The 21,315-nt window shown below is 38.5% G+C and overlaps 1 non-coding gene across 2 annotated transcripts in view; it reads right to left on the reverse strand.

The window, feature by feature from the left end:
- Positions 1-19,164, reverse strand: part of LOC109404486 (uncharacterized) — a 37,019-nt gene extending 17,855 nt beyond the window's left edge. The window contains exon 1 of one of the 2 annotated variants that reach the window (XR_009998942.1): positions 18,720-19,164. This is a non-coding gene — a transcript (uncharacterized LOC109404486). Of the gene's footprint in view, positions 1-1,616; positions 2,372-18,719 lie in introns of those variants that run through there. The other variant, XR_009998943.1, reaches the window with a different exon arrangement.
- Between the last annotated feature and the right edge of the window lie 2,151 nt (positions 19,165-21,315).

Here is a 21,315-nt window from a genome sequence, read left to right on the forward strand (position 1 = left end):
TGATGTGTTTTTGTGATGTTTCTGTTTTTTTATTGTTTTGACTTTTACTGCGAACGATTTCTGTTTTTATTTGTTTATTTATTTTTTCAATCTCTTCAATCTTGTGTTTGTCAAACATTGATTGGCTGCCCCAATCCATCGGCCCCTTCAATAACTTCAATATTGATATGCAAATGTGTATGTTATATTTTTTTTATTTGTGTGTACTAATATACTTTCTTTCGGCAATAGCATGGTAAGTTCATTTAACAGATCTGTAAACCATCCATCAATAATGCCAAATGCGCTCTAGATTGTCGAATAGAGCTCCTCATAACAATCCCACCCTACTAGCACAAATTCCTTATCCATATCCTTAACGTCTACGGAAATAGTTTGGGTACCTTGTATCTTCAAGTAGACGTTAAACCCTTCATTTTTTGCCTAGACATTCGTTTAGCCGAGGTAAGTGAAAAATTGGATTTTAATAGATTTTTTGTAATTTCGTGAATATATTTCGAGGATATACCCCAAGGCGTTTAGTTTATGACGTGTTATCAAGATAATTGACCTTAAGTTATTTTTTATTTGTGAAATTCAAAGAAATATTGCATAAACAATGATAAATGATTTTATTTAAGGAAAATACTTTCTGTAAACACTATAATGTAAGCTAGATTACTTGTTTTGAAAATATGGCATGGAACTATTGTTGGTAATGTTTAAACTATTGCACAAAATGTCGTAAGAAAATTAGGTATTTAGATTTTCGGTTGATTAAACATCAAAATAGGATTGATAAAAGCTAAAATAAATAGTTCTGTGTAGAAATAAAGACATATCCTAATGCTTCTGAAGTATAAATGTATAATACTAGCATAACTAAATGAATTAGAAGACTGTCAAGTGAAAGAACTGCTAGAAGAGTCGGAATTTTTGAACCCTGTTTATTTTAAAACAGATGTTCATACAAAAATGCATGACATGGACAAAAAATTGGCTTATTTCTTTCAATCTGAAGAAATATATTATAAACTAGCTGTCCCGGCAAACTTTGTCTTGCCAAGTTGTGGTTTTGGAGAAACTTTCGTGTTATAACGGTTTAAATGAGCCACCATTTGACCAAAATCGAGGGGTCTGCAAAAATTGTTGTGGCTCTAACTAACGGGGGGTCCATTAATTTGACCAAATGCATTTTTCTTACTATTTTAGCGAGGACTTTTAGAAAATCGACACCTTAAACATTTTTGAAGGCAAGGTGTAAATAGAGGGCCGGTCTCAGCAAGAATTACTCACTAATATTAAACCCTAAATCAACAAACTTTATAATGTTTTATTTTGTTTTTGTTATTTCTTGGCAAATCAATCAAAACTAAAATAAACCTATGCAATGTGGTTCGATGTTTCATGCGTCTGGAGTTTGTAAGAAACTCTGAAATTTTATTCTATGATCTTAAGGCACCTTTGAATCAATGCGATTTTCGCCAATGATGGCGATTTTTCAGATGAGTGCCTGAATCATTGAAGCCGTATCTCGCATTTTCAAGAGCATAAAATGGAAGAACCAATCAAATTCAATTTGAGCTAAACTGACAAAATGATATTTCAGTGCAATGGAGGCTTTACAAGATACGTACCTACCTAGACGATATTTTGCAGCATTCACACATTATATTCCCATTCTTTTAGGATCACGTATCACATAACACATCATGATGTTATGAACAATGACATCCCAAATTTCTTATCACATTGCTTTAACTGTTGAACTACCACGGCGCACTATTAAACCCATAAATCAACAATATTTTCGTACAGACAAACACAACTTTTGTACTGATTATTCACTGGACTCCCGATTTAGAATCATACTATTTAATGTTCTCTACTTGAAAAAAAAAGTTTGAATAAACCGATCACAACTCACAATCGATGTGTTCTTTACCCACTGACATCGCGCACAACACTGACTGGTCGTCGCGACACAAACCATTCTTCTTCGTCGGGTAGATCGGGTTTCCCGTTCCCGAAGGCGCACCACATGGGACAACAAAATGCATACTGATTCATTTTATGAGCCGATGGCCCTGAAGCGAACCGAGAATTCAATGCAAAACGCATATCCAAAAGTTCTTTTTGTCAGGGACAAGAAAAACACGTGTGACTATTATGGGTTCTTGCTTTTCGGGAACCTTCCTGTTGCTGCTGCATAATAAAAACTTTCTTCGATGGTTCACAGATTTGGCCATTTCCCCATCTGCAGATTAATTTAAATTTTACTTACAGACTTATTCTGCCTATGATTGCATATCAGTCCCATATTTGCTGGGTTTCCTATTCATATGAGACAGCTATGCGATGGTAGTTACTCATAGACAAAATCAGGTCAAACATTTCAATAGGTCCTATCTGCATTTGAGAGGCTCTCTTTGTTCACTTTCTCTTTCAATAATTCCAATGTAACTGAACACTTTCCAACTATTTTTGCAGTACAAATCAAAAGACGATTGTTTTGACCATCGATCAATGCAAGGAGACAATCATAATACAAATAAACAGCTGAGATATTGACGAAAGAGAGGGAAACCAAAGAGAGCCTCTCTTCTGCAGATAGGACCTTTAGACATGTTTGGCCTGAAATGATTGAGACAGGGAAATTTTGCCTTTTCAAAAAATGTTCAACTACCGTATAAGCACCAATCTTTGTCCAGTGCCAAGCATTGCGCATTTTTGGAGAGCACTAATCCTTGAATATCAATATTTTCTATTTTTTTTTGTATACCGTAATCCGGGGTCAAATTGATCACTTTAAAACAACTTTTGCGGATAACATCAATGGCTGTTCAAATATTGCCAAAAGAATTTCTGTAAAACCAGTACCCAGTGGATCTCCATGGAACCATGTGATAGAATTTTGTTCAACAAATTTAAACTTTAAGTTAAATTACTTCAAATATCAAAATATTGGTAATGCCATAGTTGATTTTCAACCTTTAAAGATACAAATCAACAAGAAAAAATTCGTGAACAACAGATCACGATCACAAAAGATGATTGCAATCATTCAAACTTCACAATTTGCTCAAATTATGGTAGAAATAAATCATTTTTCTTAACTTTTCGGCCTCCTCGCACCCTATTTCGCCATAGTTTACCAGTTATGGCAAATCCCATAAGGAATGCATGTAAATAGTGCGAAGTGGAACCCAAATTAACAAATGTATCAATAACTGGTACAGGGTTCCTATCATTGGCACACGCCGTAATAAATACTAAAAGTAGTTTTGGCTCCCTTTTTATATTTTTCCTGTAGAGTATGAAAACTAATCAATCATTTGACTTATTGTTTACATTCGTCGGTCTTCTTCTTATTTTTGTAGAAATAGTTTTTCTTAGGTGGTGCGATAACTGGTACAGGCACCCTAGTGAATTTAATACTTTAAATGCAAAATTAAATTTCGAAATTTCCCCTTAAACGCCTAAAGGTAGGCAATTTCATTTGAAATAAGTGATTTCTATTACAATAAATGACTTCATAAAATGAACTTTTTATAACAATTTCATGTTCTGATTAACCTTCACATACCCGCACCTTGACATCTCATTTTCAAAATGCTGGCATTTCGTCAATTTTCAGCCGATTTTTTTGAAGTCGCCCTCAATCGATCATAATTTGGTGCTAGTTTATTATACTCAAGTGGCCATGCAACATCCGGAACCATTCCGGAGATATTCCGGATTGTACTGGGGTCAGAGGGGGTGCCAAAATGGCAAAAAGTGATTTTTTCGAGGGTTATTGTATTTGAATCATCAATTTTCAGCGTAATTTTTGTTGCGAGAAATAAAACACAACTGCAATAACCAGATTTGTATAAGTTGACCGATCCGGATCACCGTGACAGGTTCCGCGGGGGCCTCATTGGGGACACTTTTGGTTTTCAACCAAAACATGTCATGCGACGTATCAAACTTCATGATTTCGAGAGAATGAGACAGAAAATGTACACTGAAGTATGTATCAACTGATATGGCCGCTCCGGAACACCTGGAACAGGTTCCGTGGGGGCCTCATGGGGGACACTTCTGTTTTTCAACCAAAACAAGTCGTGCGACGTATCAAACTTCCTGATTTCGAGAGAATGAGACAGAAAAGGTAGACTAAAGTATGTATCAACTGATATGGCCGATCCGGAACACCTGGAACAGGTTCCGCGAGGGCCTCATTGGGGACACTTCTGTTTTTCAACCAAAACAAGTCGTGCGACGTATCAAACTTCCAGATTTCGAGAGAATGAGACAGAAAAAGTAGACTGAAGTATGTATCAACTCATATGGCCGCTCCGGAACACCTGGAACAGGTTCCGTGGGGGCCTCTTTGGGGACACTACTGTTTTTCAGCCAAAACAAGTCGTAGGACGTATCAAACTTCCTGATTTCGCGAGAATGGGAGAGAAAAGGTAGACTGAAGTATGTATCAACTGATATGGCCAATCTGGAACACCTGGAACAGGTTCCGCGGGGGGCTCAATGGGGACACTTCTGGTTTTCAACCAAAACATACCATGCGTCGTATCAAACTTCATGATTTCGAATGAATAAAACACTTTGACGGAGTGGAAGGTACAAAATGATGAGAAGACCTCTGGTCTTCCTAGGTTATGCTTCAGGAAATCCAGTACGCATGTGGAATGTCCACGTTACGCGTAATACGAACGATGATCGTCAGCAAGAGATGAACCACGCTTTCCCCTATAGCGCAACAAATATGCATAAAGTTGTAAGAAACGTACAGTAATACCACGATTATGGTTACCCTCAATAATGGGTCATTTCCATTTCAATAGCGTAGTGCACTAACTAATAATTGTGATAGAGGGGACAATAATTGTGCAATGACTTAACGGTAGAAAGAAAATATTTTAGGAATATTGAAGAATAATCTCGTGCAGATTGTGTTGGCAACGAATTGGGATTGAACCACAAGTATATTATAGTATTTCATATGTCATTTATCTTCTGTATATTATTTTTTATTTTAATTATAAACTTGCATGCTGCTACCAAGGTAGGAACGAATAGCAGGAGAATATAAAATTTTGCAATTGAAATTGAATACAGTCATGGAGCTATTTGTAATCCTATACACCCAAATTTATTCTATTTCGGAACAAAACGATTACGGCATCATTTGATATCATTGTTTTTGTTTTTATACGTGCTCACTTCTAACAAAAAATACAAAAACAAGAAACAATACAAGGAACGCTCTAATTCTTCTCTCTTGTTCTGTAGTAAAACCATGAAATCTTTAACAGTCTACTAATCCGATGAAACAGTCTCCCTATGTCTTGGGTTAATGAGAACAAAGCATGAAAAACATTATTTCTGAAAAAAAAATCATATAAAAAATGTTTGTTCTGTGATCGATGTTACAGTTACGAACTGTTTTATTATTTTATAAATTTCCGGAACAAAGTTAGTTGTTATTGCGTTTTGTTCATGTTCTGCAAACCAGGGACGTTTTCGATCACCTACCCATCGTTCGACTCATTTGTCCATAACTCAGTTCAAAAACCTAATATTTAAATGTTGTGTTTGGCAAAGTTGTAGATTAGAGCTTTTCCTACAATTATCAACAAGGACGTCATATTCTACCTCTTATATATACAGCGCTAGGGCGCTAGTACCACCTACTCATACTAAACGATCGAAAAATCCGATCGTTTAGTATGAGTAGGTGGTACTAACACTTTTACTACGTAAATATTAGAGTTAGAATATGGCGTACTTGGTGATAATTGTAGGAAAAACACTAATCTACAACTTTGCCAAACACAACATTTCAATATTAGGTTTCTGAACTGAGTTATGGACAAATGAGTCAAACGATTGCCAGGTGATCGAAAACATCCTTGCTGCAAACCAATAACAAATTTTGCTCTTCATTTATATATTTTCATGTTTGAAGGAATCATCTTTTATCATTCATTATTTCTATAATATTTTTTATTGTTATTATGTTATTCCAAGTAACATATTTTTTTTAACATAATAAAACTTATCTGAATTAAATGTGTTTCACATATATACTAAACAAATTAGTGATGCTTATAGACAAAATGTTCATACTGATTAGTAGAAGACCTGTCTTATGTGTACAGATTCTCCACTTTGGTTTGCTCCAGTCAATCAAAAACCATGGCAATGTTTGTTTATTCTTCTGCCTTCGCAACTCATCTTCTTCTTTATAGTCAAACGGCACCATTTGGCACACGCCAATGCCAGGAATTGCCAACATCTCTCAAAGGCAGGATGTGGTAATCAAATGGCGGGCCCAAAATATCCCGTCTTGTCAACAAATGCTATTGATATACACGCTTAGAAAAAGTTACTCTAAAGTGAGTAAGATTCACACAAAACTGAGCTAAACTGGAACAGCTCAAAAAATGAGTGCCCAAGTGCAAAAATCCAACTGGTTGAAGCCGTATAATATTCTTCACACCATCAAGAATATTATACGACTTAAACTGATGAGATTTTCACACTTGGGCCAGCGCTATCGCTGGAAAAAAAATACTCATTTTTGAGTTGTTCCACTTTAGCTCCAAAATGAGTGAATTTTCTGACCGTGTAGGCTTGCCTATATTGACGGTTTCCCCCCTTATCAAACGCGACGATTTGAATCCGTTGCAGATGAAACCGTTGCCAGAGTCGTCGCAGCTAATCAGCAGGCGGGAGTTTGACGTTTCTCCGATCTCACTAACACAAACAGTAGCATAGGCAGGGTTGCCACACATACAGATTAATCTGTATTTTACAGATTTTACGGATATTTTATCAAAGGATGTACAGGTCGGACTCGATTTTCCGGGGGTTCAATTAACCGGAGGCCCGATTATCCGAGGCTCGATTATCCGGAAAAAATGGCTCGATTATCCGGGGGACAAATAATTTTTCGTTTTGTTTGCACAATTTGAGATGGTAATATGTCAAAAGATGTAGCAAATGTCAAATACAACACCCGTAAATCAGATTCAGCCTATTTGAGAATTATTTTTATTATGCAGATTTTTCGGCTAAATTTTCATTCTCAATAAATATAGTTATAATCATGCCTGCCGTTGAGTTTAAGGACTATAACATCATACAAGCTTGCTTTTATGTTTATCGAACTGTTTTTGATTGATAAATCTTAAAAATAAAATAAAAACAGTTTGACTCTATTATCCGGAAATTCGATTATCCGGGGAGATTTTTTTTCGGAGTCACCCGGATAATCGAGTCCGACCTGTATTCATTTTGTCATGAGAGACTGCTAAATTGGAAACTTGTAGTCACTGTAAAAAATAAGCTTGTTCCCGACATTACCAACAAACAAATGTTATTTTATGTCCACGGTGCGCACTGACTGAAGTTGTTCTCAGGCCGCCTGATTTTAAATATGATTTCCAAAAGACAACGTTGTCAATTTTGTCCACGTGCAAAGGATGTGAAAACAACGGAACATTGCTACAATTGTTTTAAATCGATATGCAATAGCCACAAAGGTAGAAAAGTCTTCGAAACTGTTGTTTGCACAAATTGCAAATTAAAAGCCTAAAGATGGCTACTTCGATTGTTATCTGTTGTGTGTTGTTATTTAGATATAGAAGAAGTAAAAACATATTGTAAGTATAAAAAGTATTTTTGGAAATAAACATCTAACCTTGCATCTAACCTTTTATTTTTTCAAACATATGCCGATTTTTCAGAAAATATACAGCTTGTGTACGTTTTGTGTATTGTTTAATCTTAATTTAAAAGGAACCTATGGGAAGTTTTCTAGAGCACCCTTTCAAGTCGATACCGAGTCGAGTCTACTTAGTTTTATCTTTTCTGGCTTATTCATTCGAAATCATGAAGTTTGATATGTTGCAAGGCAGGTTTTGATTGTAAACCAGGAGTGTCATCAATGACGCCACCGCGGAACCTGTGCTAGATATGCCGAGGTGGCCATATTGGTTGACACAGACTTAAGTCTATCATTTTTGGCTCATTCATTCTAAATCATGAAGTTTGGTACGTCGCACGACATGTTTTGATTGAAAACAAGAAGTGTCCCCAATGTTCCAGGTGTTCCGGAGTAGCCATATCAGTTGATACATACTTCAGTCTACCTTTTCTGTCTCATTCTCTCGAAACCAGGAAGTTTGATACGTCGCACGACTTGTTTTGGTTGAAAAACAGAAGTGTCCCCAATGAGGCCCCCGCGGAACCTGTTCAAGGTGTTCCAGATTGGCCATATCAGTTGATACATACTTGAGTCTACATTTTCTCTCTTATTCTCACGAAATCAGGAAGTTTGATACGTCCTACGACTTGTTTTGGCTGAAAAACAGAAGTGTCCCCAAAGAGGCCCCCACGGAACCTGTTCCAGGTGTTCCGGAGCGGCCATATAAGTTGATACATACTTCAGTCTACTTTTTCTGTCTCATTTTCCTGAAATCATGAAGTTTGATACGTCGCACGACTTGTTTTAGTTGAAAAAACATAAGTGTCCCCAATGAGGCCCCGCGGAACCTGTTCCAGGTGTTCCGGAGCAGCCATATGAGTTGATACATACTTCAGTCTACTTTTTCTGTCTCATTGTCTCGAAACCAGGAAGTTTGATACGTCGCACGACTTGTTTTGGCTGAAAAACAGTAGTGTCCCCAAAGAGGCCCACACGGAACCTGTTCCAGGTGTTCCGGAGCGGCCATATGAGTTGATACATACTTCAGTCAACTTTTTCTGTCTCATTCTCCTGAAATCATGAAGTTTGATACGTCGCACGAATTGTTTTAGTTGAAAAAACATAAGTGTCCCCAATGAGGCCCCCGCGGAACCTGTTCCAGGTGTTCTGGAGCGTCCATATGAGTTGATACATACTTCAGTCTACTTTTTCTGTCTCATTCTCTCGAAATCTGGAAGTTTGATACGTCACACGACTTGTTTTGGTTGAAAAACAGAAGTGTCCCCAATGAGGCCCTCGCGGAACCTGTTCCAGGTGTTCCGGATCGGCCATATCAGTTGATACATACTTCAGTCTACCTTTTCTGTCTCATTCTCTCGAAATCAGGAAGTTTGATACGTCGCACGACTTGTTTTGGTTGAAAAACAGAAGTGTCCCCAATGAGGCCCCCACGGAACCTGTTCCAGGTGTTCCGGAGCGGCCATATCAGTTGATACATACTTCAGTGTACCTTTTCTGTCTCATTCTCTCGAAATCATGAAGTTTGATACGTCGCATGACATGTTTTGGTTGAAAACCAAAAGTGTCCCCAATGAGGCCCCCGTGGAACCTGTCACGGTGATCCGGATCGGTCAACTTATACAAATCTGGTTATTGCAGTTGTGTTTTATTGCTCGCAACAAAAATTACGCTGAAAATTGATGATTCAAATACAATAACCCTCGAAAAAATCACTTTTTGCCATTTTGGCACCCCCTCTGACCCCAGTACAATCCGGAATATCTCCGGAATGGTTCCGGATGTTGCATGGCCACTTGAGTATAATAAACTAGCACCAAATTATGATCGATTGAGGGCGACTTCAAAAAAATCGGCTGAAAATTGACGAAATGCCAGCATTTTGAAAATGAGATGTCAAGGTGCGGGTATGTGAAGGTTAACTGCATAGCATCCCAACCAAGGCTCCACAAAAATGTTAAAACAGAGAATTCACGGGAGTCCTATTAGAAATTGATCGTTTAGCAGCAATGTTTTCAGCTTCATGAGAAATATATTGCAAATTCCTTGAAAAAATAAGGCAAAACTAACTTTTTTCTAAAAAATTAAAAGTCTACACTCATCATCTACGAATCAGATGACGTAAAAAGTTTATGATCATTACGACGCTCAAGAGTTCCTAGTATGGAATTACAATGTAGTACCCGAGTGATCAATTTCACCCCGGTTTACAGTACCTAAACCAACGTGCATCTGGAGCCGACCTACTGATTCCACAATCACTAGCTATATTTTTTTTTTTTTTTCAAAGTGATTACGGCGGTAGCAACACTGTGCACCCTTTCCCTACATTTGCTTCTAGGAGCCTCTATTTTTGTTTCAACACACAGAAGTACGTAGGCGTGTGTGGCCCAAGTCGACACTGTTTGGCCTGCGTTGAACAAAAATAGTTTTAATAAAAGTTTCCCCTTTTTTCTTTTTGTCAATTGGTTTTTTTTGTAGTATGGTCCATGTATTTAGTTAGGTCCTTGTCAATTTGCCAGCTATTCGAAGTAGATCTCCAATAGTCAATAAGTCAATTAAGTCATTCTGATCTGTTCTATCATAGCAGCTTTAGTCTTTGCTTTATTGAAGTGTAGTTTTAATGGAAATATGCTGAATGTCGTTATTGAAAAGATACGTCTAGAACTGTGTCCTGCTAGTTGTTCCGTCATGCACATACGTCATGTCTTAATAATGCCTAGGAAATTAACGAAAACACGTGTGTTCGGTCAGATGTCCACTGCGTAGAAAGTCAAGGAAAATAGGTTTCTTTATTGTCAGTTGTTATGTAAGCCTCGCTTGAAGCACTGCCCGTGAGAACCCTGTCATCTGTACACCAACTAATCCGTATCTTCGTACACAGCTAAATACTGTACTGTCAACCGGCGAAAAGTCTACGGGTAAACATTAAAAAATAAATAATAATGCTGTCTAGCGCATTGTTTCCTATCGGCCATTATTGAAGTCTAGTCCCAACTGCAAGCTTTTTCCAATCTTAGCGTCAATTGTCTTCTAGATACTTCTAGACAGATTCATCGAATAAGTCGAACCCGTATGTTAAAATATAGTCGGTTCTGTGTCAAATTGTTTTCTTGATTTTTACTTCTCTGTGTTCACCTCTTGTGTCCTTAAAATGTCATCGGTCCAAAACCTACAGAAACATGTAACTGAACTTCTGATATTTTTTCTGTTGATGTCATAACATCATCTAAGAGATAAACAAAAATTGCTTGTCAACAGTGTATTCATCCCCCTACAAATACTATGAAAACTATTCAAATTCGTTCTGTCCTATCGGTCCAAGATAAACTATGTCATTTTCTCATGCGTGGCCTAGAAATGTCAACCTAGTCATACAAAAGTAACGTTGTTCAATTAATAAAAAGCAGTCAGTTTTTTGTCCTGTCCAAACTGTCACGTCAAGTGTTCGCACGTTAGCTTCGAATCTATCAGCACAATTAAGTGCTGCAAATCTCCTTCCCACTATTAACTTTTCGGTTGATTTTAATTGCTTTATTTAAATAAAAAATAATAAAGTATAACATTGTAGAAATTCGGAAAAGCGACTATGACATTAATAAATTACTAATCAAAATCAACCGAGAAACGTGGGAAATAGAGCCCAAACAACATTTTGAAGTCAGCTGGCTGTAAAGGTTCCAAAACCAGTCACAAATCCTATAAAACTTTTATTAGGATTTGTAACGATCATCAAAACCTTCTCAAATCCAACCGATTTGGAACTATTGCTTGGGAATAGACTCTACTGAGCCCTGGCGGTTCCTCCGTGTTTATCGAGCATGTCTGATGCATATGATCAGCCATACTCCATCTGCAGCAGCCGGTTCGTGATGAACCGTTGGAGGCGCATTAAAGTGTTAAAAAGGTGATATGTTTCACTAAAGAACACTACATTACAATAATCAAAATGAAACTCCTTCACTTTAATACCGTCAACCCCTGCGAACTTGGCCAGGGATTCCACAATCACTAGCTATATAAACCAATAAAGTTAAATTAAATTGGGAAGTGGCGCCATTATTGTTGAATTACGATTATACCAGTATAATCGTAAGTCAGCAATAGTGGCGCCACTTGCCACTTTAATTCAACTTTAATGGTTAATGTAGGGCAATGCATGCCAATATATGCGTTGTATATTATGCAATACGTACAGCTTCAACAGCATGGTTACTTGGGTATTAAAGTTTATACTATATGTAATACGTACAGCTTCAACGGCGTATTTACTTGGGTACTTTTTCAACTTTTCGGGGACAATTTTGTTGACACAGCCGCTTTCAAATCAGGCTAGCTGTTAAGTAGCAAGGGCTTGAACGCATCAACCGAAGAGCGCCAGGAATTCCAGGCAAGTATTCTGATGTCTACGGTTAAAGGTAAAGCAAGTATTCTGATGTCTACGGTCAAAATTAAGAATAAGCGCGCTTGGTTGTGAAAGCCAGGGATGGCATTGCGCAATGAAAATGCGCACAGTGCAGCTCATTATCTTATTAGAAGCTCTGACTCTTGATCATACACTGGGAAACATGCCATCCCTGGTGAAGGGTGATCTCAACGGTCATGAATAGACTACTACGGAGTATACTACCCGGTGGTACGATATCCTACCATCCGATACCTCCTGGCGCTTGCGGTAATGCACATTGCACAACCTTGTTATAAAAACTGGTTGACCATGTTATCGATGTGAAGCATGTGGTTTCCAAAGGGAATGTACGGGCTCAAAGAGGCGAGCCGAGTGTGAAACAGGCGGCTGTATAAAACGCTGAGGGAGTACGGACTGGAGCAATCCTAAGTTGAGCCACTGTATGACAATATGTTTCGTCCTAGCTTACATTTTGATGATCACTTCACTAACGAAGTGAAGTTGAAGCGCAGTTTCAAGTCGTTACTCCACAATCGCTTCAAAACTAAGGACCTCGGCAAAGCGATCTTATGCACGGGATCACGGTCCACTACGCACCATGGTCCTCAGTTGATGATTCGTAAGTAGGATAACAACCCACACATATTCCACGGTCCTCTTGCAACAAACCGCTGAATTGATATTATTTATTTCGTAAATCTACGATACATTTTTGTGCATAAAATTCTTCATCATGAAACGAAATTCCTTATACCGATTAGAATAAACAAGACTAAATTAAGTATTTAAAACCAACGAACTACAAATGAACATGGAAGGGAAGTACAAACAAAAACCTTCGAAATAATCACAAAAACACGGGATAGAAAAAGAAAGCTTAAACTAATAGCACGGCACTACAAAACTATGCTACCAACTCTTGTAAAACAGGGTTTACAGAGGTCGAACTACTCAGCAGGAATTTGGAAACAAGTCTCTGGAATCAGTCGTCGATTCGTTCAACACCAGCACCAACACCTGTGCACCTCGTTAGTCGGGTGGAACGGGCTCAGATCCAGCATCATCTTCAGTATACGATTCTGCTTGATTTGAACTTTGTTTCGAGGACTTTGCGCGCAGTCGAACCATGTGGGAAACCCATACCCCAACGTCGGCCAAAAAACGGTTTTGTATAGAAGCACCTTGATAGTGGGATGTAGCCGAGAGCGCCTCTTGACACACGGATAGAGCAATGTTGTAAAGTAAGTAACATTTCCGAATGCTGTTCGTCACATGGCAACCGAAGCTTCTGATTCGGGGTCATACCACGGTATGTCAATGTAGTGGCTTTGCCCACTCGGTAAAACCACCGAACCCACTAACATGAGTTCTCAAGTGAAACAGATGATGTATATAAAAATAAATATATAAGAATAAAGGTCAGTTCTGATTTGACTATGAACGTACTCGGTCGTATGTTATTCACACTTGAGGAATGCCTCTCTTTGTTCATAAATTACCGGTTATAACAGTGCGGTTATAACAGTCAACACCTCTGCAAGAGACTTGAGGGTGCCTGCGGTAGGTATCCTGGGCTTCGTCTACGCGTGAAGAAAATGACCTGTGACTAGGTAGGTTGGTTGGGTTGGTCTAATGGGATGTCTTTCAATACTGCAGGAGAATTTCTCTTAAGATAATGAAAGAATCTGCCAGGGAGTCCTGGGGATATCCTGGGAGAATACCGAGGAAAAACTTCTCTCAGGATTTTGAGGCAATCCGTCACAGGATTCAGGGAAAATCCATCACGGGAATCTGAGCAAATCTCTCAGGATTCTAAAAGAGTTCCTATAAAATATTATGAGAGAATCCATCTCAGAAAACTGAAGTAATCTCTCCCAGGATTCTAGATCAAAGTTTGATGCACTTTTTTGTGTTTTGTAGTTTATTTTGTTTCAATGTACTGCTAATCAACATTTTATTTGAGCAGGTTTGAGGTAAATTTATCGTATGATATAAATAACGTTGACCAAGCGTATCCTTTAGAGTTTCCCTTCCACTAACAACGCCCAAATTCCTGTGACACTGAGAGATCGTAGAGCTGTCTACATTTTTCATAGGTGTCCAAAACTAACCATCCTTTCTCATTCCTCAGCAGTCGCAAGGACATGGCCAGGACAGTGCTCGACCATTGGATGATTGCGTCAGTCTTGTCTAAGAGTCAGAGATTAGTTTAAAGTCTTTGTGCTTTGGTTCGGACGGGAAGGAGGCAACCCTCATAACAGCGGTCTAGGACTGTACCACCTACGAATTTGTACGACTTGTTACAAAAATACAACATGGAACCCTACAAATGCAAGGGCCCCACGTTGTTCGCCATGTTACAAAAATAAAAGTAAATTAATTATTACAAATGATTTACACATCACGACACATAGAACCTTACAAATGCACAATTTAGGAACATCACAAATTGACGCAGCACAACACAACATAAATGTGCCCTGTTATCCAAATGGATAACATCTTCCGATCACAGGATGACGAGGTTTCATTTATTGGTTTGTGTCCATCAGTCATCCTGGAATTGTATTTTAGTTGGCAGTTTGCCTTTTAGTTCACAGCATTTGTTGCTGTGTTCATAGCATGGTTTTGTCTAGGATAACTGATCCTAATCGGGCATCCCGTTTCGGGTTTCGATACTAGAGCTCTATGACTTGAAGTCTGTGTCAGGGAAAGGTTTACGTATCTAGTTCTTAATCGCGGCCCGAAATGGCCTGAATGTTGGCAATCGAAATAGGATTGCACTTCATTGGCCTCTATCCTGCCAGAACCCTATAAATGTTCATTAATACTAGGGTAATATTTACAAGTTAAAATTCAACATGTAGCACAAGGAACGAACGAATATTGAACTTTAAACACATTAAACAATTATTCTGTCTTATTATTGTAACAAATATTTATACCCGTAACAGACTCGCTTAATGCTAATGCGAATGTTGCGGCACTCGTGCGGATGGCGAGATTGAAAAAAAAAAAATAAGGCATATAATGATATTTTCAGTGGGGAAATGGTTGCTGCTCGTGCAGAGCAGTCAGCAGTCTAATTTGGTGAATGATTCTAAAAATATTCGTCATCTTGTCATTAAATCTGTGAAAATCGTGGTAATACGACCCAGGGGGTTCAAAATATATGGGGGTCCAAATTATATTGGTTACCCTACCTTCTACCTATTAGAATTTTAGGGAATCTCTGGATTCTAAGGGATTTCATTTCTGGATTTAGGGGTATTTCCTACCAGGGTTCCTTACCTAGGGTGAAATCCCTTTCAGGATTCTAAAGAATTTCTGGATGATCTGTTTGGATTGCTTTAACCCGACGTCTCCACTAGGCAGAAATGTCTTGCCATTTTGCTGGACAGATGTGTCATGACAGAAATGTTCTCTCGCTGTTTGCATGGAAAACAGCGGTGTTGATCATTTCTGTTCTCTCTCTCTGGCAGCAAAATGGCAAGACATTTCTGTTTAGTGGAGACGTGGGGTAAGGGTTCTGGGAGACCCTCACTTGGGATCCCACTCAGAATTCTGAAGAAATCTTTATCCGCATTCTCAGCAACTCCTCTCAGACTTCTTGGGGAATCATACTCAGCATTCTTAAAATTGTGGCGAAATTCCTCTCAGAATTCTGGGAAGTATTTCTTAGGATTCTGAGGGATTTCTACACAATATTCTAGTGGTATCCTGCTAAGGATTCTGTGTTAGGTCCTTTTAAAGTTCTGGAGGAATATCACTAAATATCCAGCGGATACTCTTCCCAAGATTCTCTGAAAATTCGGCTTTCTGGGGTAATCCCCATCAGAATTTTGGGGAAATTTCTCTTAAGATTCTGGGGAATTTGTGTCATGATTGGGATTCTGGGGCTATATTTTTCAAGGTTCTAGGGCACTTTCTTTCAGAATTATTAACAATCTTCATCTCACGAGATTCTGGGCAGAATTCTCTAGAGAAATTTGGATTTTGGAGAATCCCTTGCATAGATTTTGTGATTCCTCTTAGGGTTCGGAAGAAATCCTTCCCTCTCAGCATTCTACGAGAATCCCAGTAGAATTCTGTTTTTTTTTTTGTATTCTGGGGCAGTAGCTCCCAGAAATCCCTTTCAGGATTCTGGCAGAGTCCCTGACAAGATAATACGAAGATTCTCTTGAGATTCTGGTGTAATAATTTGAAGTATTCTAGAATCTAGAGGAATCACTCTCAGAGCTCTGGAACAATCCCTTTCAGGAGATTAGGGGAGTCCTTTGGGGGAATGTCTTTCTGGAAGCTGTGTTTTTTTTCTGTTTATGTGGGAATGCTTTTCAGAATTCCAGAGAATCGTTCTGAAGATGCTGGGGAAGTCCATTCTAGAAGTTTTCGTAATCCCTACCAAGAAGAATTCTTATAAGATTTTCGGAAAAAAATCCTTCTTAGGATTCTAGATACAGGGGGTGGCCAAAATGTTTGGGATAGGCAACTTTTTTTTCTCTCACAAAAAAGTTCAACATGCTATAACTTTTCATAGAGTGCATAAAAAAATCTCAAATTTTGACTGTTTGTCAACCTATTATATGTGCATCATTGGTACAAATTTGGGCATGATTGAATAATGTTTCGCAAAGTTAGAACCGTTCGGGTATAAAATTATTTTTTAGACAACTCATTTTTGAGCTGTCATATCTCGGAAACGAGTGAACCGAATTGTATGAAATTTTTAACGTACACTAACAATATGTAACAAACTATTAAAACAAAGGTACTTTTTAAACGTTGAAAAAAGTTATCATGGATTGACACTTTTTGGATTTTTCTCGAAAAAATGTAATTTTTTTACATCAATGTCAATGATTTTTCATAAGGGCCTAACTGACTTGATCGATTTCTCTTCGTCGACTCGCTCTTTAGCTAATATCTTGATCAAAACAAACAAAATCATTATTCTTTATGTTTCTATAGCAACATGTAGTCGTCTTCTTCGCATTTCATCCAAAACTCAATATGCATTTTGTAATACATAACACAAAGAGAGGATCGATGAAGAGAATTCGAAAATGTCAGTTAGGCCCTAATGAAAAATCAGTGTTGAATTATTCAAGAAATTTTAAAATTTTAAAGTGAAATTAGAGTCATCAAGAAAATTTCTTAATAAATCCGATGAGTTTGACGATGTTGCCTTATTGTTTGGGTAATGTTTGATCAAATACATTTATTATTTATCACCTCTCCCTTATCGAGTTGTTCCGGCCTTATTTAGACAAATTATACATACCATGAACTTGAACTACATGCAGCAAATTTTTGTGAAGGATAGAGCGGTGAGATCAGTTCAGATACACTGAAGTAAAAAAGAACGAAGTAGGCAAGTCTTATAGATCAATTGTCACGTTTTTGATAAATAGGATCAGTCTTTCAACGAAGCTTGTTTATGAAGTGAAGAAGCAGAAGAACTGCTAAGATGAAACTGTATTGAACTCCCTGTCACAACACAAATGAATCATTTTATAGTTTTGTAATATTTTATAATATTGAATCGATGTGTAAACATCGATGCAAAGCATTCGATTAAATCGGTGAATCGATTCCGATTCGAATCGATTCACAAAAATCGATGTGTTAGCCACATTGAATTGGATTATCCGGGTCCACTTCAGACCAACAGACGGGAGGACCCTTCTAACCACTGACTTAAACAACCGCGAGACCCCATCAACTTAAACAATATTAATAGCTTGGGGGGAGTTTCTTCGGGAGTTAACTAGTCACTTGTAACTCGTTTGGCTGCTGTTTTCAGAAGAGCGCGTCCAGGCTCTTGTTTATTGTTTTTGTAACATTGATCGCGCAGTTGCGCGTCATCGCGCGCGAGCGACTAATGATTGTTAATGATCATTTGATTACACTCTAAGATACATTAACATAAACTAAGTGCAATACGCATTAGGTCAGATTTTCCCAATGCTAGTCCGGGGCTTCCTTGATGCAATAGTGGCAAGTTAACGTCCGGGTGATAAGAGAACATTACTACACAAACTGAAACAAGGCTTTTGATTCCAGGATTTCTTACATGGTTTCGCGCTTCCATGATTCAGAGCTGATACCAGGATTTAGGTTTTTTTTTCAGATACCCAGTTAACCGCAGTTAAGTATGTGATATGACTGCATTAATTTAGATGCGAATAACAAAATAAACACAACAAACATTGTAATAAACAAGCAAGTGAGTGCAAGTGTATTGGTGAGATACCGAATCAAAAGTAGAAAGTTTCCATCACCAGCTAGCAGAACCATTAAGCTTTGACAGGAAACTTCGCGCCTCAAGTCAAAACATGAAAACTCAAGAAAAAAATAATTTATCAATATTTTGGAAATTTTCGCGAGAGTTTCTGCCTTGGTTTCTGCACTTTATTTCGTTATGTCTAGCAAAATTTGATTTTCCCTCGTAAATTAGTCACAACAATCGTCACACAAACGGTGCGCTAGTATTCGTAGAGTATCGCTCTTGACAACACAAAACGCAGCGAGAAAAAGAAAATGTCGAACACTGGCCTTTCGCGTAGGTATCGCTAATCTCGAAAACAGAAAAAAAAATCTTACCTTGCTCGCGCCACATCGAGTAGTGCGTCTGGATGTACCCGTCCCGGATGGCCTTCAGCACGTCTTCGTCGTTTTCCGACCAGAACAGCTTCTGGCTCACGATGGTATTCATCAGATGTTCCCTTGCGTAAAGTGACGCCTCAGCTCCGCCATGGCCATCGTAGATCCCGAAGAAGGCGTACTCCAAACTTTGGTCGTTTTCCGTCTGCTGGTAGGCGACCGAGAAGAAGTCTTCCTGGTACTTCCGGCCCCCGATCGAGGTGTGCCCGGTGACACGTAAATTGATCCCGATAGACATTGGGAAACTGCACAAAAATGTATTTTTTCTTCACGCACCCACGGGACGAAACATTAAAACACAACGACGAATCGAATTTTGATAGACGACGACGATGGCTTGAAAAAGCTTACGAAACGAATGACACGAGAGAAGTGACTGACGACTGCACTGACTGCTCCGCGCGAAAGCGAATGAAAAAGGAAAAGCAAAGGCAAGGTTTGTTCACAACGAGGTAGGTTGTCAAAGCTGAGAACGTGTCCCATGTGTCCGGGAAAAAGGATCTTCGTCGTTAGGGTGTCTCACAAAAGTCCTTTTCGGTGTCGATTTGTGATTTTGTCGGTTCTATATCCATTAGATTATTGAGTTTAAATAAGGGCGTAAGCAACATATGAGCGAATTCTCTTCATCGACTCTCTCTTCTGCAAATTAAAGTGACAAGATGCAGACCCGCATAACCATGTGTCGTGTTTCGCGGAAGCCGCACTCCCACTTTCGCTTGGCTGATCGTTTCATACGGCTAGGTGCTACTTTTCTTCCACAAACTCAGAGCGTTCATACCACCAAACATCTTTCCACAAAGTTCGTTATAAGACTGACTTGTTTTTCTATTTTATTCCTCTCCTTCTCTTTCCACATTTTCTCCCAATTCAAAGATCCATGTTAGCCCCTTTCTTTAAATTAGTCTTTCGTTTCACTCACAGGGCTTCTCCAACACACTCTAAATTGATATGCATCAATTCTATTTTAATTTCAATATACACCCACTCTCATTCCCTACACCATGAACCATACTAACTGTTTATCATACTGTTAGCAACTATTCACTACAATATCTCAACAGTATCGTATAATATCCAGAGTAACAATAACTCAACCGTACTACAAAGATTTTTGACAGTCTCGTAGATGGTTCTCGACCAAAATACAATATGTGGAATAGGCGGTTAAGTTATGTTACAATAAAAAACCAGCATTTTTCTCGAACAAAATTTTTCCAATACCTTATGACATACTGTGTTCAATGTTCATTTATTGTCAGCTATATTGAAATAAATGGTATACCATATTGTTTAAATATGTTTTTACAATAAGAGTGTAAAAGTTATACGTAGATGTTTTCGGAAAACTGCTACCGCAGGCTAACAATTTTCATATTTACTAACAACAAAAAAGCTAAAGTCGTTGCAAGCTGCAATGAAAAATATTAACCTGCGGAAGCAGTTACGAGGAAATACCAAATTAGAACAATATATTAGCCTCGAGCTATTATTGTGCATCCTAGCTTAATCACTCAGATCCTGCTGATCTGACTCAGCCGCCATAAGATTGCGCCCGTTTGATTTGTACACGGCGGCTGACAGCTCCACCCGGCGGCTGCAAAACAATTTTAGCCAAGGTGCACACCGTGTACAAATCATACGTGCGCGGTCTGGCGCGATCTGAAGCTGCGCGTTTCGAACGCAGCTTGCTGAGAATCTAAGATAAGCGCGACAATATTAAAATGCATTTAAAGTTTGTATGGGGAATTTTTTTTGTTCGGGTCGAACGGTCATTTTATCGATTGAACTGTCATTCTACCCATGAAAATTAAAACTGTTTTGCGGCAAATCTACTGGTTGAAAATATGCCCATTTGATTTTGCCGGGAACAGCTGATTTTTGTTTACTATTTTCAACCAGTAACTCAGGTAGTGTTCGTGTAATGCAACGTGTACGTACACACAACACCACTAAAAGCAGAAACCACTATTTATTAATAAATATTGAAAAATATGCTATTTACATTAATCCCCATCGTTGGACCCCTTTCGGCCTACGTGAGGAAAGCCGCCAGATAGAGTGCGTTCACGGTAGCACCCCAATAAATTTTGACACTAATTTTCTCTTTTCGACGGCCACCCAAAAAAAGACCTCTGCCCTGCGGATTGCAAGCCTCGCCAAAAGCTTTTATAAACAACAGTGTAAATTTTGTGAATTTTTCCGATTTTAATCTACGTTTTTGCCTGTTTTGTGCACAAATTACAGTGAAATTAGCCGGAATGGGAAACGGTTTTCCCGTGGACAGTGTTTAACAATGGATAAAACGTGAAACGAGGTGAAAAAATCGATTGAAAAAACGCCATTCTGAGGGCAAGGTGAAAACTGCATCATTTCGGAAGGGGTCAAGAAAATGTCATCCAATTCGAAGGTAGGTACCGTGTCTGTTCGATTTTCGTTTTGGATTATGCTAAGTTGATGCATTGAATTTCAGGAATTCCCTTACGAGCTGTTCCGCCAGATGCACAATGATCTCCAGTCGCAGATGATGAAAATGACT

Source organism: Aedes albopictus, chromosome 3 (assembly GCF_035046485.1).
Source record: "Aedes albopictus strain Foshan chromosome 3, AalbF5, whole genome shotgun sequence".
Lineage (NCBI taxonomy): Eukaryota > Metazoa > Arthropoda > Insecta > Diptera > Culicidae > Aedes > Aedes albopictus.